This window comes from Scyliorhinus canicula, chromosome 6, assembly GCF_902713615.1.
Source record: "Scyliorhinus canicula chromosome 6, sScyCan1.1, whole genome shotgun sequence".
Classification (NCBI taxonomy): Eukaryota; Metazoa; Chordata; class Chondrichthyes; order Carcharhiniformes; family Scyliorhinidae; genus Scyliorhinus; species Scyliorhinus canicula.
This window is the reverse complement of record NC_052151.1, coordinates 61,409,752-61,433,519: the sequence shown is the minus strand read 5'-3', so window position 1 is coordinate 61,433,519 and position 23,768 is coordinate 61,409,752. Positions and strand designations below refer to the sequence as shown.

The 23,768-nt window shown below is 46.5% G+C and overlaps 1 protein-coding gene across 4 annotated transcripts in view; it reads right to left on the bottom strand.

Annotated features, from left to right (window-relative positions):
- ankrd6b (ankyrin repeat domain 6b) overlaps positions 1-22,484 on the bottom strand; it is a 287,955-nt gene extending 265,471 nt beyond the window's left edge. For 2 of the 4 annotated variants that reach the window (XM_038799352.1, XM_038799357.1), the window contains exon 1: positions 22,358-22,484. The gene's annotated coding sequence lies outside the window, so the exon portion shown is untranslated. The other 2 variants (XM_038799354.1, XM_038799356.1) reach the window with 2 other exon arrangements.
- Positions 22,485-23,768: the final 1,284 nt, after the last annotated feature.

Genomic DNA, 23,768 nt, shown 5'->3' with positions numbered 1-23,768 from the left:
TCTCCTCATGATTCGGAACACATCTATCGCATCTCCTTTTTCCTTCTTCTCTCCAAGGTGAACAGTCTCAACATCTCCAATCTCTAGTTCAGAAATGATCACAGTCTACGATTTGTGTGAGCAGGTATCCTTCCAGGATTTTGCCAGCCACACTGAACACCAGCACAGAACACTTAAGTTTTCCCTCTTTGACCATCTGACTATCAGCACCATATATTATTTTGAACCTACACAATTTAACGGAACAGGTGTAATTCTTCTCCATCAACTGGACGTCTGACCTGCGCAGGAACCATATTTGAGAGACTCTGTGGCTGAGATCTACCGGCCCAGTCACGCCCAGCTCGGGGCACGACAAGGCAGGAAGCGATCGGGAGCTCCTGGGTGGTCGGGCTCTGGGCAAGGTGGTACCCTGGCACCACTAATGCCACGTGGGCACTGTGGCAGAGCCAGCCTGGCAGGGGCGCTGCCAGGATGGAAGTTTGGCAGTGTCTGGGTGAGATTTTGCATGTACCAGGGATCAGACAAGGGCACCCAGTCCTTATGAGGTGGGGGGGGGGGGGGGGGGGGGGGGGGGGGGGGGGGTAATGACCGCCTTCTAGGAAAGTAGGGGCATTGGGAGGTCTGAAATCCAGGAACGCGATACAAGTGGGTTTTCACAGAGACATATGATGTTATACAATTGTGTCCACAGCCTCAAACTGGGGCTACACATTTCCTGCTGCGCACCTTGCTGCAACACCTAACTATTGGCAGAGCAGCAGGCATGAAATGTATTTATATTCAATTCCGAGCAGGGGGTGGAGGATGTGAATGGTTTTCACAATCTGTGCCAGGCACCACAAACCTGCCTTGGAGCTTTTCTTTTGAGGGTGGAGCAGCAGGATTCTGTTTGAGCCATACAAAGCCAGAATATTCCAGAGTACAGGTGTTCGCTCAATCAAGATGATCAAAAACTACAGAGGGCTTCTGATGTGGTTCTTCGGCAACTAGATTCTTTGGGGGCCGATGGTACAAACAGGGTGGGTCCACTCCACTGTTTTGAACAGATCAGATTGAATAAAATGCCAGTTTCAGATTTTAACTAAAAACAGAAAATACTGGACAATCTCAGCAGCTCTGACAGCATCTGTGGAGTGAGAAGGGAGCTAACGGTTTGAGTCTAGATGACCCTTTATCAATGCTAGAGAGAACTGGAAATAGGGTCAGATTTATACTGTAGTGGGGGGACGGGTTGGAGCGGGGTAGCTGGACAGGGGGCCAGCGATAGGTGGAGATTGACAAAGATGTCAAGGACAGAAAACAAAAGGAATGCAAGTGGGGGCGATTAAGGCTAAGAAGGGGGCTGATAGTGGCACATTAAGAGCTTAGAATGTGTGGATGGCAGTGTGTCAAAGGGCGACTGGGAACAGATGGCCCAAGTGGGTTGGGGACAATCGTGAGGGAAAAACAGATGGATGGAAGAAATTAAAATAAACAGATGGAAACAAAGATAGGATGGAGGTGGAGGAGAGTTCACAGTCTGAAGTTGTTGAAGTCAATGTTAAGTCCGGAAGGCTGTAACGTGCCTCATCGGAAGGTGAGGTGCTGGTCCTCACTGGAACATTGCAGCACGCCAAGGACGGACATGTGGATGTGAGGACAGGACGGTGAGTTGACTCAGCAAGCGACAGGAACGTCAGCGTCCTGCTTGCTGACAGATCCAAGGTATTCTGCAAGTGGTCACCCAGCACTTCTTCACTTGAACGGAGTGTTTAGAGCCTGGGATGGTGAACAGGGAGGAGGTAAAGGGGCAGGTGTACACCTTTGCGATTGCATAGGAAGGTGCCGTGGGAAGAGGGCGAGGTGTTGGCAGTGATGGAGGAATGGACCAGGGGACGCAGGATTGAACAGTCCCTGCAAAATGCTGACTGGGGAGTGAGGAGAAAATGTGTCGTGGTGGCACATGCAGGAGCTGGCAGAACTGGTGGAGAATGATTCTTTGAATGTGGAGGTAGGTGGGGTATGAGATTTTAATCACATGAAAATCTCACCTGACCACAGGAAATTAATGCCAACATATAAATCAGGTATGAGAACAGGCCATTTGGCCAAGCACAGCCTCTCCCAGGAGCATCCCACACATCCCATCATTGTTTCCAATTGTTTGTTGAATAAGCGCAAAGCTTTTGTTTCCCCTACTCTGTCCAACATACCATTCTGAAATCCAAGTATCGAACTTGAGAGCGAGAGAGAGAGAGAGCAGGAGCGCGAGAGATAGCACGAACGAGAGAGCGAGCGCCCACTAGAGCAGGTACACGAGAGAGAGAGCGCGAGAGAGAGAGAGAGAGCGCAAGAGAGAGAGAGAGAGAGAGCGCAGAGAGAGCGCGGAGAGAGAGAGAGAGAGAGCGCGGGAGAGAGAGAGGGGAGAGAGAAGAGAGAGAGCGCGCAGGAGAGGAGAGAGAGAGAGCGCAGGGAGAGAGAGAGAGAGAGCGCGGGGAGAGAGAGAGAGGAGAGAGAGAGCGCGGGAGAGAGCGCAGGAGAGAGAGCGCGAGAGAGAAGGGAGAGGAGGAGAGAGCGGAGCGCGAGGAGAGAGCGGAGCGAGAGAGAGCGCGAGCGGAGCGAGAGAGCGGGAGAGAGAGGGCGGGAGAGAGAGAGAGCGGGCGAGAGAAGATGCGAGGAGAGAAGAGGGGGCGAGAGAGAGAGAGCGGGGCGGGAGAGAGAGAGCGGGAGAGCGGAGAGAGAGAGAGAGCGCGAGAGAGAGAGACAGAGCGCGAGAGTGAGAGAGAGAGAGCGGGCACAAGAGAGAGCGCGGGCACAAGAGAGAGCGCGGGCACGAGAGAAAGCGCGGGCACAAGAGAAAGCGCGGGCACGAGAGAAAGCGCGGGCACGAGAGAAAGCGCGGGCACGAGAGAAAGCGCGGGCACGAGAGAAAGCGCGGGCACGAGAGAAAGCGCGGGCACGAGAGAGAGCGCGGGCACGAGAGAGAGCGTGGGCACGAGAGAGAGCGTGGGCACGAGAGCACGTGCACGAGAGCGCGGGCACAAGAGAGAGCGTGGGCACGAGAGCGCGCGCGGGCACGAGAGAGCGCGCGGGCACGAGAGCGCGCGCGGGCACGAGAGAGCGCGCGGGCACGAGAGAGAGCACAGGCACGAGAGAGAGCGTGGGCACGAGAGAGAGCGTGGGCACGAGAGCACGTGCACGAGAGCGCGGGCACAAGAGAGAGCGTGGGCACGAGAGAGCGCGCGGGCACGAGAGAGCGCGCGGGCACGAGGAGAGCGCGCGGGCACGAGAGAGCGCACGGGCACGAGAGAGCGCGCGGGCACGAGAGAGAGCACAGGCACGAGAGAGAGCACAGGCACGAGAGAGAGCGTGAGGGAGAGAGAGCTAGAGAGAAAGAGACAACGGGCGCGAGAGAGAGAGAGAACGAGCGCGTGTGTGAGCACGAGAGATAGTTGTGCTAATACTATCAGCAGATTAAATATGCTATAATCCCATTAGAAACTTGTAGAAATCAGTATTAAAAAATGCCAGAGACGGAGAACCTGCAATTCAGAGTGGTCTTGTGTTTCTGTTGGGTAGCACCTCATCACAACCTTTTACTACCCCATGATTGAAGTGACTCCAGCCCTCATCTACACTGGAAAAAATCCAGCAGACATATTTATAGATTGAAATAATCTTCAACTGTTGCTTAATTTACCCAGAGGTAATTTCTCTGGGTTAATCTTTTACATTGCTTTCACAAGGTGAGTTTTATCTCCATTAAATCAAGGATGCATATTCCTCCAGTAGGTTCTGCTTCTTTTAAAGAAATGATTATCTTGTGTTTGTTTTTATAAATTTAGAGTACCCAATTTTTTTTTCCCAATTAAGGGGCAATTTAGTGTGGTTAATCCACCTACCTTGCACATCTTTGGGTTGTGGGGTAAAACCCACGCAGACACAGGGACAATGTACAAACTCCACACGGACAGTGACCCAGAGCCGGGATTGAACCTGAGACCTTGGCGCCATGAGGCAGCAGTGCTAACTACTGCGCCATCGTGCTGCCCTCCAAAGAAATTAAAATGTAAAATTATTTTCTTCACATTAAGGACACAGGACATTTAAATATTTTCAATATCTAAATAATCCGAATTAATGGGGCTGCCAGCTGCAATGAATGAAACTCAGGGGCCAAGGTTAATGTGGGAGTTTAGGGAGGTGGGGGAGGGAGGTATTGCTGTGTCTTGTTTCCATGGCTATGTCCACAGGTCACAGGGGGCAGGAGGAGACCAAGGGCAAGCTGGGAGATAAGTTGCAGCAGTGCTCCAACGTGGAGTCAACACGCCCGCGTAATATCATAGGTGGCTGAGTATTTCTCTCTTCTACCTTTTCTATTTTAAGATTGAAGGCGAGATAGAAAAAAGTTAGTGGGAAAGCTAACAATCAGTAGTAAAATTAAAAACAAATTGCAAGTGTAATTGAATAAAATAGGGAGACGGAGGGCCAGGGGACGTAGCGGCAGCTTGTGGGAACTGGTGGAGCCCGTTGTGGTTCATGGTGATCACATCTGCAGCAAATGTGGGTTGCTCGAGGAACTTTGGCTCAAAGTTAATGAGCTGGAGTCCGAGCTTCAGACATTGTGACACATCAAGGAGGGAGAGAGTTACCCAAACACTGTTTCAGGAGGCAGTCACAGCTCTTAGATTAACTACCTTGAATTCAGTGAGTGGTCAGGAACAACAGAGTGAGACTACAAGTGAGGTAGGTAGAGGGATCCAAGAGGTAGCACTGCAGGAGCCTTTTCTAATTAAGGGGCAATTTAGCGTGGCCAATCCACCTGCCCTGCACACAAAACATAGAACATATAGTGCAGAAAGAGGCCATTAGGCCCTTCCAGTCTGCACCGACCGACTTAAGCCTTCACTTAAACCCCATTCCCGTACCTCAATAACCCCTCCTAACCTTTTTGTTCACCAAGGGCAATTTATCACGGCCAATCCACCTAATCTGTACGTCTTTGGACTGTGCGAGGAAACCGGAGCACCTGGAGGAAACCCAGGCAGACACGGGGAGAACGTGCAGACTCCGCTCAGACAGTGACCCAGTGGGGAATCGAACTTGGCGCTGTGAAGCCACAGTGCTATCCACTTGTGCTACCGTGCTACCCATCCTTGGGTTGTGGGGGCAAAACCCACGCAAACATGAGGGGAATGTGCAAACTCCACACGGACAATGACCCGGGGCCAGGATTGAACCTGGAACATGTGTAGACGAGAGCAGGGATTGTAGGGAGGTTTCGCAAACTGACTATAGCACCATGGTGCAGGGTGCCATTCAAGTTGGGGGGGAAGAGAAATGTAGTCGTAGTTGGGGATAGTATAGTTAGGGAATAGACACAGTACTCTGTAGCCAGGATCGAGACTCTTAATGGCTGTTTTGCCTACCTGGTGCCAGGGTTCGGGACGTCTGCTATGGGCTGGAGAGGAACTTGGCAATGTGGCACGACACCCTGGGCTAATGCATGGTTAATTCCAACTCCACTTGTCCCGGAGTTGCAGCACAAGTGAAATTAGATCTGATTTTCAAATACCGGAGGTCCTTGGCTGAGCCCAATAAACTACAGTCACCATGTTTGTAACTTTAACACAAGAAACCCTTTGCTATGTACAGTATTATAATTAAACTGACAGAAAAATGTAATCAACTATCTAATAGTCCTTTCCCAAATGCCCCCTTTCTGACTACCCCACCCTCTACACACAGACAGACAAACAAACAACAGAAGTGAAAGGTTGAGAGGTAAAGAAAATATTGATAAAAATAAATGGATAAAGGATATTCGATGGACTAGGATGGCTTCCAGTTAATTGTCTTTCTGGAGTTCAAGCTTTTGGTTTGGTACTTCTTCCTTCTAGAGACTTGAGATTTTGTCTACTTTCTCTGCAGGTTCAGGATTATTTCAAGTTTAGAGCAAAGATGTGCCAGGCATTCACAGGTTTTGGAACAATAAAGCAGTTCTTTACTTCAACAGTAAGAGAGAGAGTCCCTTTCACTTCCAAGGTCTAATTATTCAGCAAAGCTCTGTCAAAAAACATCATGCAGGAACCAATCACTGACTGTTGTCAGGCAGAACACTTTCCCTGGCCAACTCACTGGTTGCCAATTGCCGAATTGAACCAACTACTTCCAAAGCTGGTTCCCAAGATTCATTTGGCGCCAACGAGTCAGTTTCTCCTCTCCAAAATACAAACCCAGGAACACACTCCTTTTTTAAAAATAAATTTAGAGTTGCCAATTATTTTTCTTTTTCCAATTAAGGGCCAATTTTAAGCAGACATGGGGAGAATGTGGAAACTCCACATGGACAGTGACCCAGGGCTAGGATTCGAACTTGGGTCCTCAGTGCACTATCCTGACAAGTAAACTGCTTCAGCTTGGGTCATAGAATCCCTACCGTGCAAAAGAAGGCCATCGAGTCTGCACGATCCCTCCAAAAGAGCACCACACCTATGTCCATGTCCCCTCCCTATTCCCAGAACCCCAATTAAACTTTTTGGACACAAAGGCGAAATTCAGCATGGCCAATCCACCTAACCTGCACATCTTTGGACTGTGGGAGGAAACCGGAGCACCTGGAGGAAACCGACACAGACACAGGGAGAACGTGCAAACTCCACACAGTCACCCAAGGTCAGAATTGAACTAGGTTTCTGGTGCTGTGAGGCAGCAGTGCTGACCTCTGCTTAAAGGTACATTCCAAATACAGGTCCATGGACCAAAAATAATAACATAAAAGAAAATGGGAACGAAGGAGATAAACAGGACTCTTACAGGTAGGAAGGGGAGGATCCCGTTGTCATGGTCCTTGTCGGTACCAACATGGGTAGAACAAGGAAAGAGGTTCTGCATAGAGGGCTTGAGGGGCTCGGCACGACATAAAACCTCAAAGGTTTGTAATCACTAGATTATTATCTGAGCCTTGTGCAGATTGGCATTGGGAACATTAAGAGGTGAATATGTAGCTCAAAGACTGGTGTGGGAGAAGTGGATTTTGGTTTGTGGAACACTGGCAACAGTACAGTACTGGGGAAAGTGGGGGCTGTACCGTTGGTGCGGCCTACTCTGAACCGTGCTGGAACCAGTGTTCTTGCAAACTGCATAACTAGAGAAGGAGAGAGGGCTTTAAACTAAATAGGGAGGGGAGTTTCTGTAGAAGGGATATAGGCTTACAAAACAAGAGGATATGGGAGCATTAACTCCATATGGGTGGAGGTAAGAAATAACAAGGGGAAAAAGACACTGGTGGGAATAGTCTATAGGTACCTTAACAGTACCGCTACTGTAGAACAGAAAATAAATCAGGAGATAATGAAAGCATGTAAAAAAGGGTGACTTTAATCATGGTGATTCGGAAAATCAAATTGGCGGAGGTAGCCATGAGGAAGAATTCATGGCATGAATTCAGGACAGTTTCCTAGATCAATATGTTATGGATCCAACCAGGGATCAGGCTATTTGAGATTTGGTAATGTGCCATGAGGCACGTTTAATAAACAATTTCAGAGTAAAAGATCCCCTGGGAAACAGTGGATATAACATGGTAGAATTTAGCATTCAATTTGAGAGTGAAAACTGCCAATGTAAACACCTTTATTCAAAAAAGAGAGACAAATAAAAACAAGTAACTATAGGCCAGTTAGCTTAATATTTTCCCAATGGTAGAAGTTAAGAGTTCATTATAAAGGATGTAATTGCAAAGTATTTAATAATAATAATCATTAAATAATAATAATCATTTATTGTCACAAGTAGGCTTCAATGAAGTTACTGTGAAAAGCCCCTAGTCGCCACATTCCAGTGCCTGTTCGTGGGGAGTCCGTTACGGGAATTGAACTCGCGCTGCTACCTTGTTCTGCATTACAAGCCAGCTATTTAGCCCACTGTGCTAAACCAGCCCCTCAAGCAGAGTCAGCACGGCTTCATGAAGGGGAAATCATGATTTGGGGGCAATATATTGGCATGGATAGAGGATTGTCTAACTGATAGAAGGCAGAGGGATATAGACAGGTTAGATGAGTGGACAAAAATTTGACAGATGGAAGATAATGTAGGAAAATGTGAATTATTGCACTTTGGTAGGAAGAATAAAGGAGCTGAATATTATTTAAATGACGGAATACTGCTGTTTAGCACACTGGGCTAAATCGCTGGCTTTTAAAGCAAACCAAGCAGGCCAGCAGCACGGTTCGATTACCGTACCAGCCTCCCCGAACAGGCGCCGGAATGTGGTGACTAGGGGCTTTTCACAGTAACTTCATTGAATTCTACTCGTGACAATAAGCGATTTTCATTTAATTTCATTTCAGAAAACTGCGGCACAGAGGGATTTGGGGTGCTTGTGCATTAATCACAACAAGCTAGCATTTAAGCGCAGCAGGTAATTGGGAAGGCAAATTGAATGTTGACCATTATTTCAGATGGAATGGAGTATAAAAATCAAGAAGTCTTGTTGAAACTGCATGCAGCACCAGTTAGACCACACCTGGAATACTGTAAACAGTTTTGGTCCCCTTATATCAGGAAAGATGTACTGATATTGGAGGTAGTCCAGAGAAGGTTCACTAGGTTGATCATGGGTATAGAGGGGTTTTCTTATGAGGAGAGGCTGGGATAGTACTCATTGGAGCTTAGAAGAATGACATATAGGATTCTCGGGAGGCTTGATAGTGCAGATGCGAAGAGGATGTTTCCTCTTATGGGAGAGTCTAGGACCAGAGGGCATTCGAGTCAAGGGACCCCCATTTAAGATAGAGATGAGAAGGAATTTCTTCATAGGGTAGGAATCTGTGGCATTCTTTACTGCAGAGAGCTGTAGAGTCTGGGTCTTACATATGACTGAAACAGACAGATTTTTAATCAGTAAAAACAATCAAGGGCTGTGGGGATAATGCGGGAATGTGGAGTTGGAGTTGAGGACCATATCAGATCAGCCATCGGAAATTGAATGGCGGGGCAGACTCGATGGGCTGAGTGGCCTGTTTCTGCTTCTACGCCTTATGGTCTGATGCTTCAAAATGTGTTTGGAAATACAGGGCAGGGGTGTGTAGTGTTTTGGGACACCCCGATGATGTGAATGATGTTTGTGAAAATGGAAGCTCTTTCTTTATGCCTACAGGTGTAGGCCTTGTTGCAGTGACTTGCTAGATCTGAACAAGCTTTTGAACAAGCCAGCAGTTTGTATTTAGCACAGCCATAAAATGTCAAGCACAGACTCCCATTCAACCAAGCCTCCAAAGCACAATGGACTGCTGCTGCCTGTAGATATGCACCTCAGCGAGACCTTTCAGGAGACGAGCAGGGTGAGAAAGAAAGGGAAGAAGCAAAAATAGATATATTGGGCGGAATCTTCTGCTCTGAATTCTATGTTGGAGGGTGGCCAGGAAGTGAGAGTGATCCTGCTGGTGCTGGAGGGGTTGTGTGCAGGACGGTTAACTAAGCGCCCACTTTGCACTGTTCAGCTAAAGGACATGCAGACCGTCTGCACTATCCTTTCCATCATTTGCTCCACTCTTTGCTGCTAATCCTCCCTCCCTTCCTCATCCTCCAGGCAACTTGCACTCTCACCACCCAGCCTCAAGCATAGGCCGACATTTACAGACTTTCCAAAGAGGACAATCCAGCAGTAACTTACCAGGTGCACATTACTTATGAGCAGCCTAACGAATGTTCTAATTTCTGACCAGCGGAGAACTTAATTTCGCGGGGGAACGTAAATCGTGTGAGGTGGCTTTTTAATGAGCATTCATGACACAATAAAAGGGGCTTCCTGACACTGCTCGTTGGAAATCTCCATCTGCCTTCAGTCCCGGAAACAAAATTCCAAACGTTCACCCTGCCGTTGAGAAACTGATTTTTGGCCTCAGGCCAATTATATTTATATATTTAATTCACCAATGCAAATGACATTTCCCTCATGTCCTAATCCAAGTAAATAACTTATTGTTAAAACTTTCATTAACCGTTTAGTTCAGTGCTGCGAATTCCACTGCAGGTTTTGATTACTATTATGCAGCGCAATGCAAACCAGTACAGATGATTTAACCTTGGATTGTCATCAACGTAAATAAGTTCTTTCTTTGCCCTCCCCATCTGTTAGATTTCTTTGTTGCCGCAAAGAGAAAAAGTACCGAGGCGCCCACAACTCTGGATTCTTGTAAAACACGATGAGAGGCTTATTAAAGGTGTTGCTCACGCAATCAAAGATGGCGATCTGCCCAAAGCCCACGCAAACACTCCGCGGACGACGCGACACACCACGTGACGCAGTACCAGTAAGAATGTACTCCCAGACACAGAACACCATCTGACCACCATTGTTCCAGTTCTAACGATCCAGCTGACATCAGTAACTCACTACATGTGACAGCTGAGATATGAACACTTCTATTACCACTTGACAAACATCTATATAATCACTGAACTTTTTTTAAAATATGAAAGCTGTTCACCGTGAAACAATGACCAGCTATTGTTTTTACTGATTTAACCAAAAGGTTATATTTGAAGCATAAAGAACCATGTACGAGTGGGGAACCTACTATTGAGTCGTCTGTCTTTTTTCCTTGACAGTGCTGTAATGATGTGAGGAGAAAATAATGTATGCACAATCGCTCTTTTTCACAGATAAATTACTTGCTGTCCCCCCCCATTGTTTACTCGATTGTGATAAAAATTGAAACGCAACAACACCGCTGATGCCGGAAAGGATAACATGGCTCACACTATTATACAGTACAATGTTGAAACGGTGCAGTGATGCATGGTCTCCTCACTCAGCTGGATGAATAGAAACTAAATTAGCCCCGTTAACAAGATCCAAATGTTTGCCTTACATTTTAAAGCAGCATGGGATAGATCATCACATCACTGCCAGCAGCATTGCAAGACCGACTGCTACAGGTTATACCTGGCAGTGACCACAACAAAAGTAGAAACATCCCTTGAATCTAGAACCTGCAGTGGGGTTAACACCACAGCTTTATCATAGAATTTACAGTGCAGAAGGAGGCCATTCGGCCCATCGAGTCTGCACCGGCTTTTGGGAAGAGCACCCCACTTAAGCCCACACCTCCACCCTATCCCCGTAAACCAGTAACCCCACCTAATCTAAAGGCAGGCTAGCATGGCCAATCCACCTAACCTGCACATCTTTGGACTGTGGGAGGAAACCGGAGCACCCGGGGAAACCCACGCAGACACGGGGAGAATATGCAGACTCCGCACAGAGAGTGACCCAAGCCGGGAATCGAACCTGGGAACCTGGCGGTGTGAAGCAACAATGTTAACCACTGTCCTACCTTGCCGCATCAAGAGACAAGAAGTGAGCTGGCAGACAAAGGCTGACTCAATTGTAAATATTAGTTGCCCAACTCTATTGGCTTCTTTTCATCGTGATATGGCTGGAGCAGATGCTAGTCAAAGTTAATCTCATCCCTATCCATTAAATTATTTATTTTTATGGGACACCCAAGTTGCTTTGTCGAAGTACGACGCAGAATGTATATGAAAGAAGGGGCCTCCCCTCTATGGAGGAGTGTAATACAGGCTTAGACCACAAAACTGCTCCTATTTTGGCGCAAACTGACAGCTACATTCCTCAATCATTTTGCCTGTCAAAGGTACTTGATAAATGGTACACTGGTGTCATCGGGAAAACTGTTAATGTTGAGGCATTTTGTTAGACAAAGCCTTGCTTTGTGCAGATACATTGTACTTGACCTAGGAATGGTATAGGGTGACATGGAGGGCCAGGTTTTTACACCCCAGGTGGGAACTCGATTTGGAAAATATCCCAATTCAGCTGAACTGCCTCAGCTTAAAGGGTCCGTTACACAAGATCTTCGCTGGAAGCAATGGAAGAACTGGACCACCAATGCCGGAAGCAGATGGTAGGCAGGCACGCAGGCAAGCAGTGGCAAAGGGGAGCTGCTTGAAAGGCCCACTTAGGTTCTATGGAACTTTGTTCCCGACTGTATTAAAAGCAGTTAGGTCTTCAAGCCCTCACAATCACATCCCCTCCCCCATACCCACTCTCTGCCCTCGGTTGCACCTCCATGCAACTCTTCTGCCCACTCACCTAGTAGCAGGCACTACATTATTACATGGCTCATTTGTTCTGTGCAAGGACAACTGTCGAAATGCTAAGGAAAAAAATATATCTGTTTTAAAAATAACTACTGTTCCTACAACTCTAAAAGTGTTAATCAAATAGGGCTGTTAGAGTATCATTAACAGAAGCTTTACCTTATTTCACACCTCCTGATATGGCCCAAATAAACTTACAGACATTGATAACACAAAAGAAATCACAGAAAGAGTTTCTTATTATAACCTCATAAAGATGTTAATCATGCAGAAATAATCACTCCACTGCAGTTTGTCTAAATAGAACTCCCATTGAGCGAACAAATATGCGAGTCTTGCAGCTCAGCCAAGCATTCATAATGAACCCAGGTGGAGAATCTTCTGGTCATCTGTTTCTGCTGAAATGGTCCCATTTAGAACATGGAGATGGCATAGCTAAGACCTTTGAACTAATATTTCAAACAGTTCCCGAATCCAGACACTGATTCATGACCTCCCTGAGGCACCATGAACTATGAGCTATGAAGAAGTTGGCCTGACTCCACAAAAGAGAACGTGGGAGGCTAGGAATTGCCTACCCTCTCAATTGTGCCAGCCAAATCAGGAGTGGAGGGCATCCTGAGCTGGCGAAAACTGCTGGTATCGGGAATGGGACTGGCTTTACTGGAGTCAGATTCTAATTACCATTTTCTGGAGTCAACCCAACAATGCGAAAATCCAACCTCGAGAGTGTCTAAAATGGAATAGCGCTCCATTCCTAGCTGGCACATCCCACACCTTCATGAGAACAAAAATAAATCCATGAATTTAATACAAGATCTGAGACACTTTGGGCCAGATTTTTACTATGGAAACATAGCTTGAGTTGGGAAATTCCTGAACTCAGAATCTATAGAATTCCTACAGTGAAGGAGGCTCATGATCCCTCATACAAGTTCATGTCCCCCACCTTCATGCCCCCTTATATGCCCTTGTTACCTCCATAGCCACTCATTCGGTATCCATTATGGGCCACATGGAGATTGAAAAAAAAACTAAATGTGACACAGTTGTCATTCACACATGATAGTGAAAATCCTCCATTCATGAAACCCACTGAAAGTTCAAATATTCAATCTGTGATAAAAACAAACGTATTTTCAGTACCCACAAAGACTTTAATAGCCTCTTTAAAATGTCAATCAAACTGTGAACTCATCTCAGTGCTTTCGTAGATTTTGAAACTCCGGAAGGCATTCAAAATGACTGGTAACAGCCCTTGAAAAATGTCAACAAAGAATGCTATTGAAACTGTGAACCGGGTGGCCATGTTTTTTTCTAACATATAGCAGATGGCCTGTCAATAAAAGCAGTCCAGCAGATGGTGCTTTTTGTGAACTCTGACAGCTTAAAGCTTTGTTTAAGTTCAAGATTTAAAATCCTTCATATCATGACACTTAAACAGGTCTTGTGCACCAAAGTATATCATGGAGTTCACCTGACCCACAACTTTCAATAGATTTCCGTTATGAGGAGCACAAACGCCCACTTTCCGGGTGTTATGCAACAGAGACCTTAGTATTTTTAAACAAAACAATGTTTATTCTATGAATCCAGTTAACATTTTATAAACACACAGTAAATATCTTATCAACTACCAACACTAATACCCCCAAAGATACAGTACTCTATAGATACCCCTCAGTAACTTTCCTAACAACATCCATAAGCCAAACACCCTTTTTTCTACAAAACAGTAGGTTTGCATTCCTTACAGAAACAGGTATTACTTTGAAGTTATCAAGTGGTCTCGAGACGTTCTTTAGCATACAGGAGAGAGAGTCCAAAATATACCTTCTTGGTTTGAATGCAGCTCCCCAATTGAAAAACTAAACCAAAACTCAGAGCCACAAAGCAGCTTCCAGCTCAAAACGAAAGTAAAAGACAGAATCACAAAGAACAAAGAACAAAGAAAATTACAGCACAGGAACAGGCCCTTCGGCCCTCCCAGCCTGCGCCGATCCAGATCCTTTATCTAAACCTGGTGCCTATTTTCCAAGGATCTGCTTCCCTCTGTTTCCCGCCCATTCATATACCTGTCCAGATGCATCTTAAATGATGCTATCATGCCCGCCTCTACCACCTCCGCTGGTAAAGCGTTCCAGGCACCCACCACCCTCTGCGTAAAAAACTTTCCACGCACATCTCCCTTAAACTTTCCCCCTCTCACCTTGAAATCGTGACCCCTTGTAACTGACACCCCCACTCTTGGGAAAAGCTTGTTGCTATCCACCCTGTCCATACCTCTCATAATTTTGTAGACCGCAATCAGGTCCCCCCTCAACCTCCGTCTTTCCAACAAAAACAATCTACTCAGCCTTTCTTCATAGCTAGCACCCTCCATACCAGGTAACATCCTGGTGAACCTCCTCTGCACCCTCTCCAAGGCATCCACATCCTTCTGGTAATGTGGCGACCAGAACTACATGCAGTATTCCAAATGTGGCCGAACCAAAGTCCTATACAACTGTAACATGACCTGCCGACTCTTGTACTCAATACCCCGTCCGATGAAGGCAAGCATGCTGTATGCCTTCTTGACCACTCTATCAACCTGCGTTGCCACCTTCAGGGGACAATGGACCTGAACTCCCACATCTCTCTGCACATCAATTTTCCCCAAGACCCTTCCATTGACCATATAGTCCGCTCTTGAATTTGATCTTCCAAAATGCATCACCTTGCATTTGCCTGGATTGAACTCCATCTGCCATTTCTCTGCCCAACTCTCCAATCTATCTATATTTTGTTGTATTCTCTGACAGTCCTCCTCACTATCTGCAACTCCACCAATCTTAGTGTCATCTGCAAACTTGCTAATCAGACCACCTATACCTTCCTCCAGGTCATTTATGTAGATCACAAACAACAGTGGTCCGAGCACGGATCCCTGTGGAACACCACTAGTCACCCTTCTCCATTTTGAGACACTCCCTTCCACCACTACTCTGTCTCCTGTTGCCCAGCCAGTTCTTTATCCATCTAGCTAGTACACCCTGAACCCCATACAACTTCACTTTTTCCATCAACCTGCCAAGGGAAACCTTATCAAACGCCTTACTAAAGTCATGTATACGACATCTACAGCCCTTCCCTCATCAATTAACTTTGTCACTTCCTCAAAGAATTCTATTAGGTTTGTAAGACATGACCTTCCCTGCACAAAACCATGCTGCCTATCACTGAAAAGTCTATTTTCTTCCAGATGTGAATAGATTCTATCCCTCAGTATCTTCTCCAACAGTTTGCCTACCACTGACGTCAAGCTCACAGGTCTATAATTCCCTGGATTATCCCGGCTACCCTTCTTAAACAAAGGGACAACATTAGCAATTCTCCAGTCCTCCGGGACCTCACCCGTGCTCAAGGATGCTGCAAAGATATCTGTTAAGTCCCCAGCTATTTCAACCCTCGCTTCCCTCAGTAACCTGGGATAGATCCCATCCGGTCCTGGAGACCTGTCCACCTTAATGTCTTTTAGAATACCCAAAACTTCCCCCTTCCGTATGACAACTTGACCGAGAGTATTTAAACATCCATCCCTAACCTCAACATCCGTCTTGTCCCTCTCCTTTGTGAATACCGATGCAAAGTACTCATTAAGAATCTCACCCATTTCCTCTGAGTCCACGCATAAATTCCCTCTTTTGTCTTTAAGTGGGCCAATCCTTTCTCTAGTTACCCTCTTGCTCCTTACATATGAATAAAATGCTTTGGGATTTTCCTTAACCCTGTTAGCCAAAGATATTTCATGACCCCTTTTAGCCCTCTTTATTGCGCGTTTGAGATTCGTCCTACTTTCCCGATATTCCTCCAAAGCTTCATCAGTTTTGAGTTGCCTCGATCCTATGTATGCTTCCTTTTTCATCTTAGCTAGTCTCACAATTTCACCCGTCATCCATGGTTCCCTAATCTTGCCATTTCTATCTTTCATTTTCACAGGAACATGTCTGTCCTGCACTCTAATCAACCTTTCCTTAAAAGACTTAACAGCTGCTCCCAATCCACATTCCCTAGCTCCTGCCGAATTGTGTTATACTTGGCCTTTCCCCAATTTAGCACTCTTCCTTTAGGACCACTCTCGTCTTTGTCCATGAGTATTCTAAAACTTACGGAATTGTGATCGCTATTCCCAAAGTAATCACCGACTGAAACATCAACCACCTGGCCGGGATCATTCCCCAATACCAGGTCCAGTATGGCCCCTTCCCGAGTTGGACTATTTACATACTGGTCTAAAAAACTCTCCTGGATGCTCCTTACAAACTCTGTTCCATCGACGCCTCCAACACTACACCAATCCCATTCAATGTTGGGGAAATTAAAATCTCCCATCACAACCACCCTATTGCTCCTACATTTTTCTATAATATGTCTGCATATTTGTACCTCTACTTCATGCTCGCTTTTGGGAGGCGTGTAGTAAAGTCCCAACAATGTTACTGCACCCTTCCTATTTCTTAGCTCCACCCATATTGCCTCAGTGCTCGAATCCTCCATCGTGCCCTCCTTAATCACAGCTGTGATATCATCTCTGACGAGTAATGCAACTCCTCCACCCCTTCCACCTCCCTCTCTATCCCTCCTGAAGCATCTATACCGTGGGATATTCAGTTGCCAGTCCAATCAAGGGGCAATTTAGCGTGGCCAATCCACCTACCCTGCACATCTTTGGGTGGTGGGGTCAAAACCCACGCAAACAGGGGGAGATTGTGCAAACTCCACATGGACAGTGACCCAGAGCCGAGATCGAACCTGGGACCTCGGCGGCGTGAGGCAGCTGTGCTGCCATAAGTAACTATTTTTGTGGGTTTTTTTTTAAACCAACATAGTATGGGAAAGGTGAGCATTGCATAATTTGCAGAAAATATTTTGGCAATAGAATTCTGTTAACATAACAAACATCAGCATTAGCCAAAGTAGTATTTTGGGTTAGGCATGGCAGAGCATGCTCGGGAGGAACAGGTGACCTTGGGTCAGTTCCAAACCTGGGAGTTTTCCGCACCTCATGTTTGCATCTGTTGTAGACTAATTGGTAAAGATTGCTTGCTACAATCAACCTAAGTAGTACATTATTGTATCATGCGGTTAGCGGGATGATAGTAGGCAAAGGATCTTTTTTATCTCGAAATTTATCTGAATCAGTTTCAACATCACAGAAATTACAGCGTCACAGGTCATCATTCAGTCTGCGCTGGCTTTCATATAGATTCAAATTTAAAAATAAAATAGTGTCCTTTAAAAATCAGCCAGCTGTGCATGAAGAAGAACAACGGTGTTGGTCTAGATATTAATCGAATTTCATAGCCCCGCTAACATTCATGAATTAACAACTCAAGCTTTGCCCTTGCCGATGACGATGCTTTCAGACAGCTTTATGGAATTCCTGTCCTGCGACTGATTGGCAGCCATACTGCACACAGAATATTGCAAATATATATCGGTAAGAATATTATGAAAGTGATTAAAATACCATTGTTTCTTCGCAATTGGTTGGATTAAATCATTTCCGAGAGTTTACTTTACACCTTTTCGTTTGCTCATCAATGCAAAAGAAATCAGTGCTGAGGAACATTTTTACCTTCCGAGCACCCGGTGTCAGCATCAAGCACTCCCAAATCAAGTAATCTGCCTTCTTCGAGGCAATGTCCAAGGTTGTGGGGGTGAGGGCAGAGCCATGTTCAAGAGTGGCAGTCTTCGGGGTATTGGACCAGCCAGAACTTCATGCTTTTGCTTCCCTAATCGCACACCGGAGAATCCTGCTTAGCTGCCGATCAGCAACACCACCCATAGCAGCAGACTGGCTGGCAGACCTGTCGGAATTTCTCCATTGCGGGAAAATCAAATACACCATCCGTGGGCTTCCCCGTCAACCTGTTCCAAGACCTGTTCAAGGCCAATAGCTGATAGGGAGGTAGTGGGGCGGGGGGGGGGGGGGGGGGGGGGGGGGGGGGGGGGCATGAGTAAATAGGAACAAGGAGGGGGGTTGGGGGCAGCAAGGAAGGAACACCTGGGAAAAGACCAAGGAGGGGGTCAGAGGGTCCCCCACCCCCAACAAAGCCAGAGGGGCAATAGTAACAAATACAAAATGAAAGAGAGCCCACAGTGCTTACAACATCTGCGATGGAGGAAAGGGCCCAAGATGGAGCCCGAACAACAAAAATGGTGGTTGGGGCAGGGGGGTTTGGGGGAGGGGGGTGGGTGGGGAAGCCAATGAAAGGGGAACATGTGAATTGTACATACAAACCATCGTGCTCATCTATTGTACAGATGTAAAAATTCAATAAAAATATTTGTTAAAAATGGATCAGTATTTGGGCCCCAATTGTTCACAATTATATCAATGTTTATGCAACCTTTCTAATTTTGTGGAGTGTGTATTTTATATGTTGCAGTTTTTTTCCACATGTTTGGAATGAAGTACATTTTTTAAATATTGCACAGAAATTTGGTTAGACTGTTCGCGGAGTACTGAGTGCAGTTTTGGCCCCATTACTGCGAGAAAGATATTATTGCCAAAGGGGTGTGAAATGAAGATGCACCAGACTTGTTCCTGGGATGTGTGGACTGTCTTATGAAGAGAGATTGGACAAACTGAGCCTGTGTTCTCTAGAGTGTCAAAAAATGAGTGGTGATCTCATTGAAGTCTACAAAATGCTTAATAGAATAGACAGAATAGATGCAGTTAAGATTCTCCCCTGGTCGGGAAGTCTAGAACCTAGCACAACTTCCGAAAAAAGGCAAGCCACTAAAGACCAAGATGAGGAGAAATTTCTTTAGCCATAGAACCCACATAGTGCAGAAGGAGTGCAGAAGGAGGCCATTTGGCCCATTGAGGCTGCACTGACCCTCCGAACGAGCACTCCACGAGGCACCAATTCCCCACCCCATCCCCAGAATCCTGTGCATTGACCACGGTTAATCCACCTAACCTGCATGCCTTTGCACTTTACACAGCGGATTGTGAATCTTTGGAATTCTCTGCCCCAGAGGGTCGAGGAAGCTCAGTCATTGAGTATGTTTAAGGTAGAGATTGATAGATTTCTGATGAACAATAATATAAAGGGTTATGGGGATAGTTTCAGTAAAAGGCATTGAAATGCTTGATCAGCCATGATCGTTATTGAGTAGAGAAGCAGGCTTGATGGGCTGAACGGTGTATTCCTGTTTCTATGTATTCTGGACCACTCAAGAAAAGTTCAGTGTTACGATGGGTCAAATAACTTCCTTCTGGGCAGCAAACCTGTGTACTCCAGACCCAATTCACAGCCGTACGTCAGGGCTGATCCATAACCGATCATTAAGTGATAAAGAAGATCCTAACCTCTGCTTGGAATCTCCTGATATTGGCATTTAGCACAAATCAAATTAAGGATGCAAATCCGTGCTTGTTAGGTAATTTGGACATTCTGAATTCCCCCTCTGTGTACCCGAACAGGTGCCGGAGTGTGGCGATAAGGGGATTTTCACAGTAACTTCATTGCAATGTTAATGTAAGCCTACTTGTGCCACTAATCAAGATTATTATTAAATCCATGTCCCACTAACACGCCAGTGTGGTTCAACGTCGTGCTGCTCCACACTCACATAATACAATCTGTATCTCATCAGTATCCATACAGTATTCTCCTTATACTATTGAATAATGGAGAGTTTCACCACAGGAAAATCACAAAGTGTATAAGACTCAAGTTAATGGACCAAGGATCAAAAGAGATGAACTTGAAAGGAAGAAGTAAATAATCCCCAACGACTCCATTCATTACAATCTCTTACTTCTCGTGACAGACATATCCGGTAAACATTGGTATAGTTGAACAGGAAATTTACATTGAAGAAAAATGGGCATTAAAACTTCAATATTACAAGAGACAATTAAGGTCACAGGATCCACATTATAACTAAAAGAAATGTAATTTTTAAAATATGCTGTATGCTGGAGAGAGAATGTAATAGTGTTGGGAAGATGGTCCAGAATTTTGCCATGTATAAATCATTTGCAAAACATTTTATAAAAACCTAATACTGCTTTGGTATTGCCTTATTCTTTTTCCATGTGTCTCTCACCTATCCAACTATTCTTCTCAACTCATATCTCAAAGAAACAATAACTGGTCGCAGATTAATGTTAGTTTGTTTAATAAATATTCAGTTCCCGGGCGGCACGGTGGCGCTGTGGTTAGCACTGCTGCTTACGGTGCTGAGGTTCGATCCCAGTTCACTGGTCACTGTCCGTGTGGAGTTTGCACATTCTCCCCGTGTCTGCGTGGGTTTCACCCCACAACCCAAAGATGTGCAGGTTAGATGGATTGGCCACGCTAAATTTCCCCTTAATTGGAAAAAAATAATTGGGTACTCTAAACTTATTTGAAAAAATATTCAGTTTCTCATTTTTACTGTGATAAAATTCCCGAAAAAAATGTTGCCACAAAGATAGGCAAGGATGTGGAAGTCCGTTTAGCCTCTCCTTCTATAGAAGGACAACAGCAACAATGCCATCATCTTGTAAGTTTTGTTAAAAGCCATAATATTAAGCGGACTTGCACATCACTGTTCCTGCATCAAACCCTTGGAATTCGCTACCCAGCACTATCGCCACTAGGTCTGCAGTTATTTGAGGAGAAGATTGACCATTGGTGCGTTTTCAGAGCCAATTAGGGTTGGGAAATAAATGTGACCTTGCCAGCCCAGCTCAGATCTCAAGAACAAATGGATAAATAGAAATGCAAGATGCCTCCACCACCCAAATTATAGTTTTGATGCTCTGGACACTTGTTCTCATGCCTTGAATAAATACTTCCACATGTCAGCCCACACTTCTTACAAACCCAACACACACACACCCAATGCACACTGTTCTGCATCAATTCATAGTTGAAAAAAAGTGAATTCTTGCACAGGTTCCTGACCCTCTGCCATAAATTGGGCTGAAGAACAGCAGAAACACTGGTGGGGTGAAACAAGAATGAGAGTCTTCTATAATGTAAAACAAGACCGACCTTCGAAACATTGCACCCCCTTATTAGCTTCTAACCACCTGGCATCCACTGATTTACCAGAGGGCAGTCTGGATTTCTGCAATTCTCTCCCTGGATCTGCTATCTTCCCTCTCCACTTTTAAGACCCTCTTTACAGACTATTTGTTTAGACATTTTGTTTTCTGCACACTTCTCTCAGCCACTCCTTTGGCACAGTGTCGAGTGCTCTTTGTACCGGTACAGCAGCCGGAGATATGGTCCTGCACTCAAAAAAGGTGCTATCCAACTGCCCAGTGACACCTCCCTTGCATTAATGACCAGCATCAGAATGCTTTAAATTCCATCACAGACTTAGAATCCTGGGGTAAACATCACTTCTCCACAGGAATGTCTTGGTTTTAACCATTGTGCCAAAATTTAGTTACGGGACTTCCGACAATGGAGAACATGATAGCAATTTATTTAATGCTTCGAGGAACTAATTTGTGAACACATGACCTATTTTACCTCGTACAGTTTGAACCCAATTTGCACCCTTAATTAATCAAGTTTTATTGAAAGTTAAAGGCATAACCTTTGGTCAATGATGGCTGGTGCCAATGGTTACACCTAAAGGGCAGGACAATATTTCATCTGCATTGAACAAAAACACCGAAAACAAAAGTTCAAACAAAGATACGGTTTTGCTGAACAATTGATGTTAAAGTTCGGCGAAGGAAAAAAAGTTATCCTCCATCGCCGTAGAGTAGGATTTTTGTTTAGCATCCATTTCAAAACATGCGAAAGTTAACAAATCAGTAACAAATAACAAAATGCGTGCCAGCACAGAATTATCAATATCATATATCAGGCTCATTCATGCCCTGAGGCCAGTGGAGCATCTCCCACAGGACCAGGATGTTACAGCCACAAATCCTTAACCCAGAGCCAGCCTGGGTTCACCTGTGTCTGCCAATCTCTTCCCTTACCTGGAACTGTTCAAGATATTTCTCTGAAACAGTCAAGCCCAGTCTCTCTGCACCGCTGCCTCTCGGCACACACACACACAGCTTCATAAAACAGATAATGGAAGCTCACACATCAGCCAACAATTACACTTCGGGAAAGGCCAACAAACCTGCTCTGAAAACAAATGCGATAACGCACTTGGGAAATAGCAACTTCGCCCAAGCTCTTGCGATGCTAACTTTCTACATTGGCAGAAGTAAGGGAGAAAGCCTGCAGCCTACCTTTGCGTAAGATGACGTCCTTTATTTTGTGTCACTCTCCAAGATATTCGCTGAACAATCAGCTTGTGGGAAGTTGCAGCTTTTACTGTTGCTCCCTCACTTTCTTAGTGCGCAGATTAAGCCTCGCTGCTTGCACAATAATTCCAGCCGCACCGCTGTCCCTGAGCGACCCCTGGAGCCCACACGCTGACACTGCAGCTCAACGCTGCTGACCCTGAGCGACGCCTGGAGCCCACATCCCGACACTGCAGCTCAACACTGCTGTCCCTCAGCGACCCCTGGAGCCCATTCTCCGACACTGCTGCTCAGCACCACTGCCCTGAGCGACCCCTGCAGCCCACTCCCCGACACTGCAGCTCAGCACCGCTGCTCCGAGCGACTCCTGGGGCCCATACCCTGACACTGCAGCACAACACCTGTGTCCCTGAATGATTCCAGTTGCCCACACCCTGAAACTGCTTTTCAGCACCACTGTCCCTGAATGACTCCGGGAGCCCACACCCTGACACTGCTCTTCAGCACCACTGCCCCGAGCGACTCCTGGGGCCCACACCCTGACACTGCAGCACAACACCTCTGTCCCTGAATGACTCCGGGAGCCCACACCCTGACACTGCTCTTCAGCACCGCTGTCCCTAAATGACTCCGGGAGCCCACACCCTGACACTGCAGCTCAGCACTGCTGTCCCTGAATGACTCCGGGAGCCCACACCCTGACACTGCTCTTCAGCACCGCTGTCCCTGAATGACTCCGGGAGCCCACACCCTGACACTGCAGCTCAGCACTGCTGTCCCTGAATGACTCCGGGAGCCCACACCCTGACACTGCTCTTCAGCACCACTGTCCCTGAATGACTCCAGTTGCCCACACCATGTTACTGCAGCACAGCACTGCTGTCCCTGAATGACTCCAGTTGCCCACACCCTGACACTGCTCTTCAGCACCACTGTCCCTGAATGACTCCGGGAGCCCACATCCTGACACTGCAGCTCAGCACTGCTGTCCCTGAATGACTCCGGGAGCCCACACCCTGACACTGCTCTTCAGCACCACTGTCCCTGAATGACTCCAGTTGCCCACACCATGTCACTGCAGCACAGCACTGCTGTCCCTGAATGACCCCTGGAGCCCACACCCTGACACTGCAGCTCAGCACGGCGGGCCTGAGCGACCCCTGGACCCCACACCCTGACACTGCAGCTCAGCACGGCGGGCCTGAGCGACCCCTGGACCCCACACTCTGACGCTGCAGCTCAGCGTTGCTGTCCCTGAGCGCCCCCTGGAGCCCACACCCTGAAGCTGCAGCTCAGCGTTGCTGTCCCTGAGCACCCCCTGGAGCCCACACCCTGACACTGCAGTTCAGCACCCCTGCCCTGAGCAACCCTGGAGCCCACACCCTGACGCTGCAGC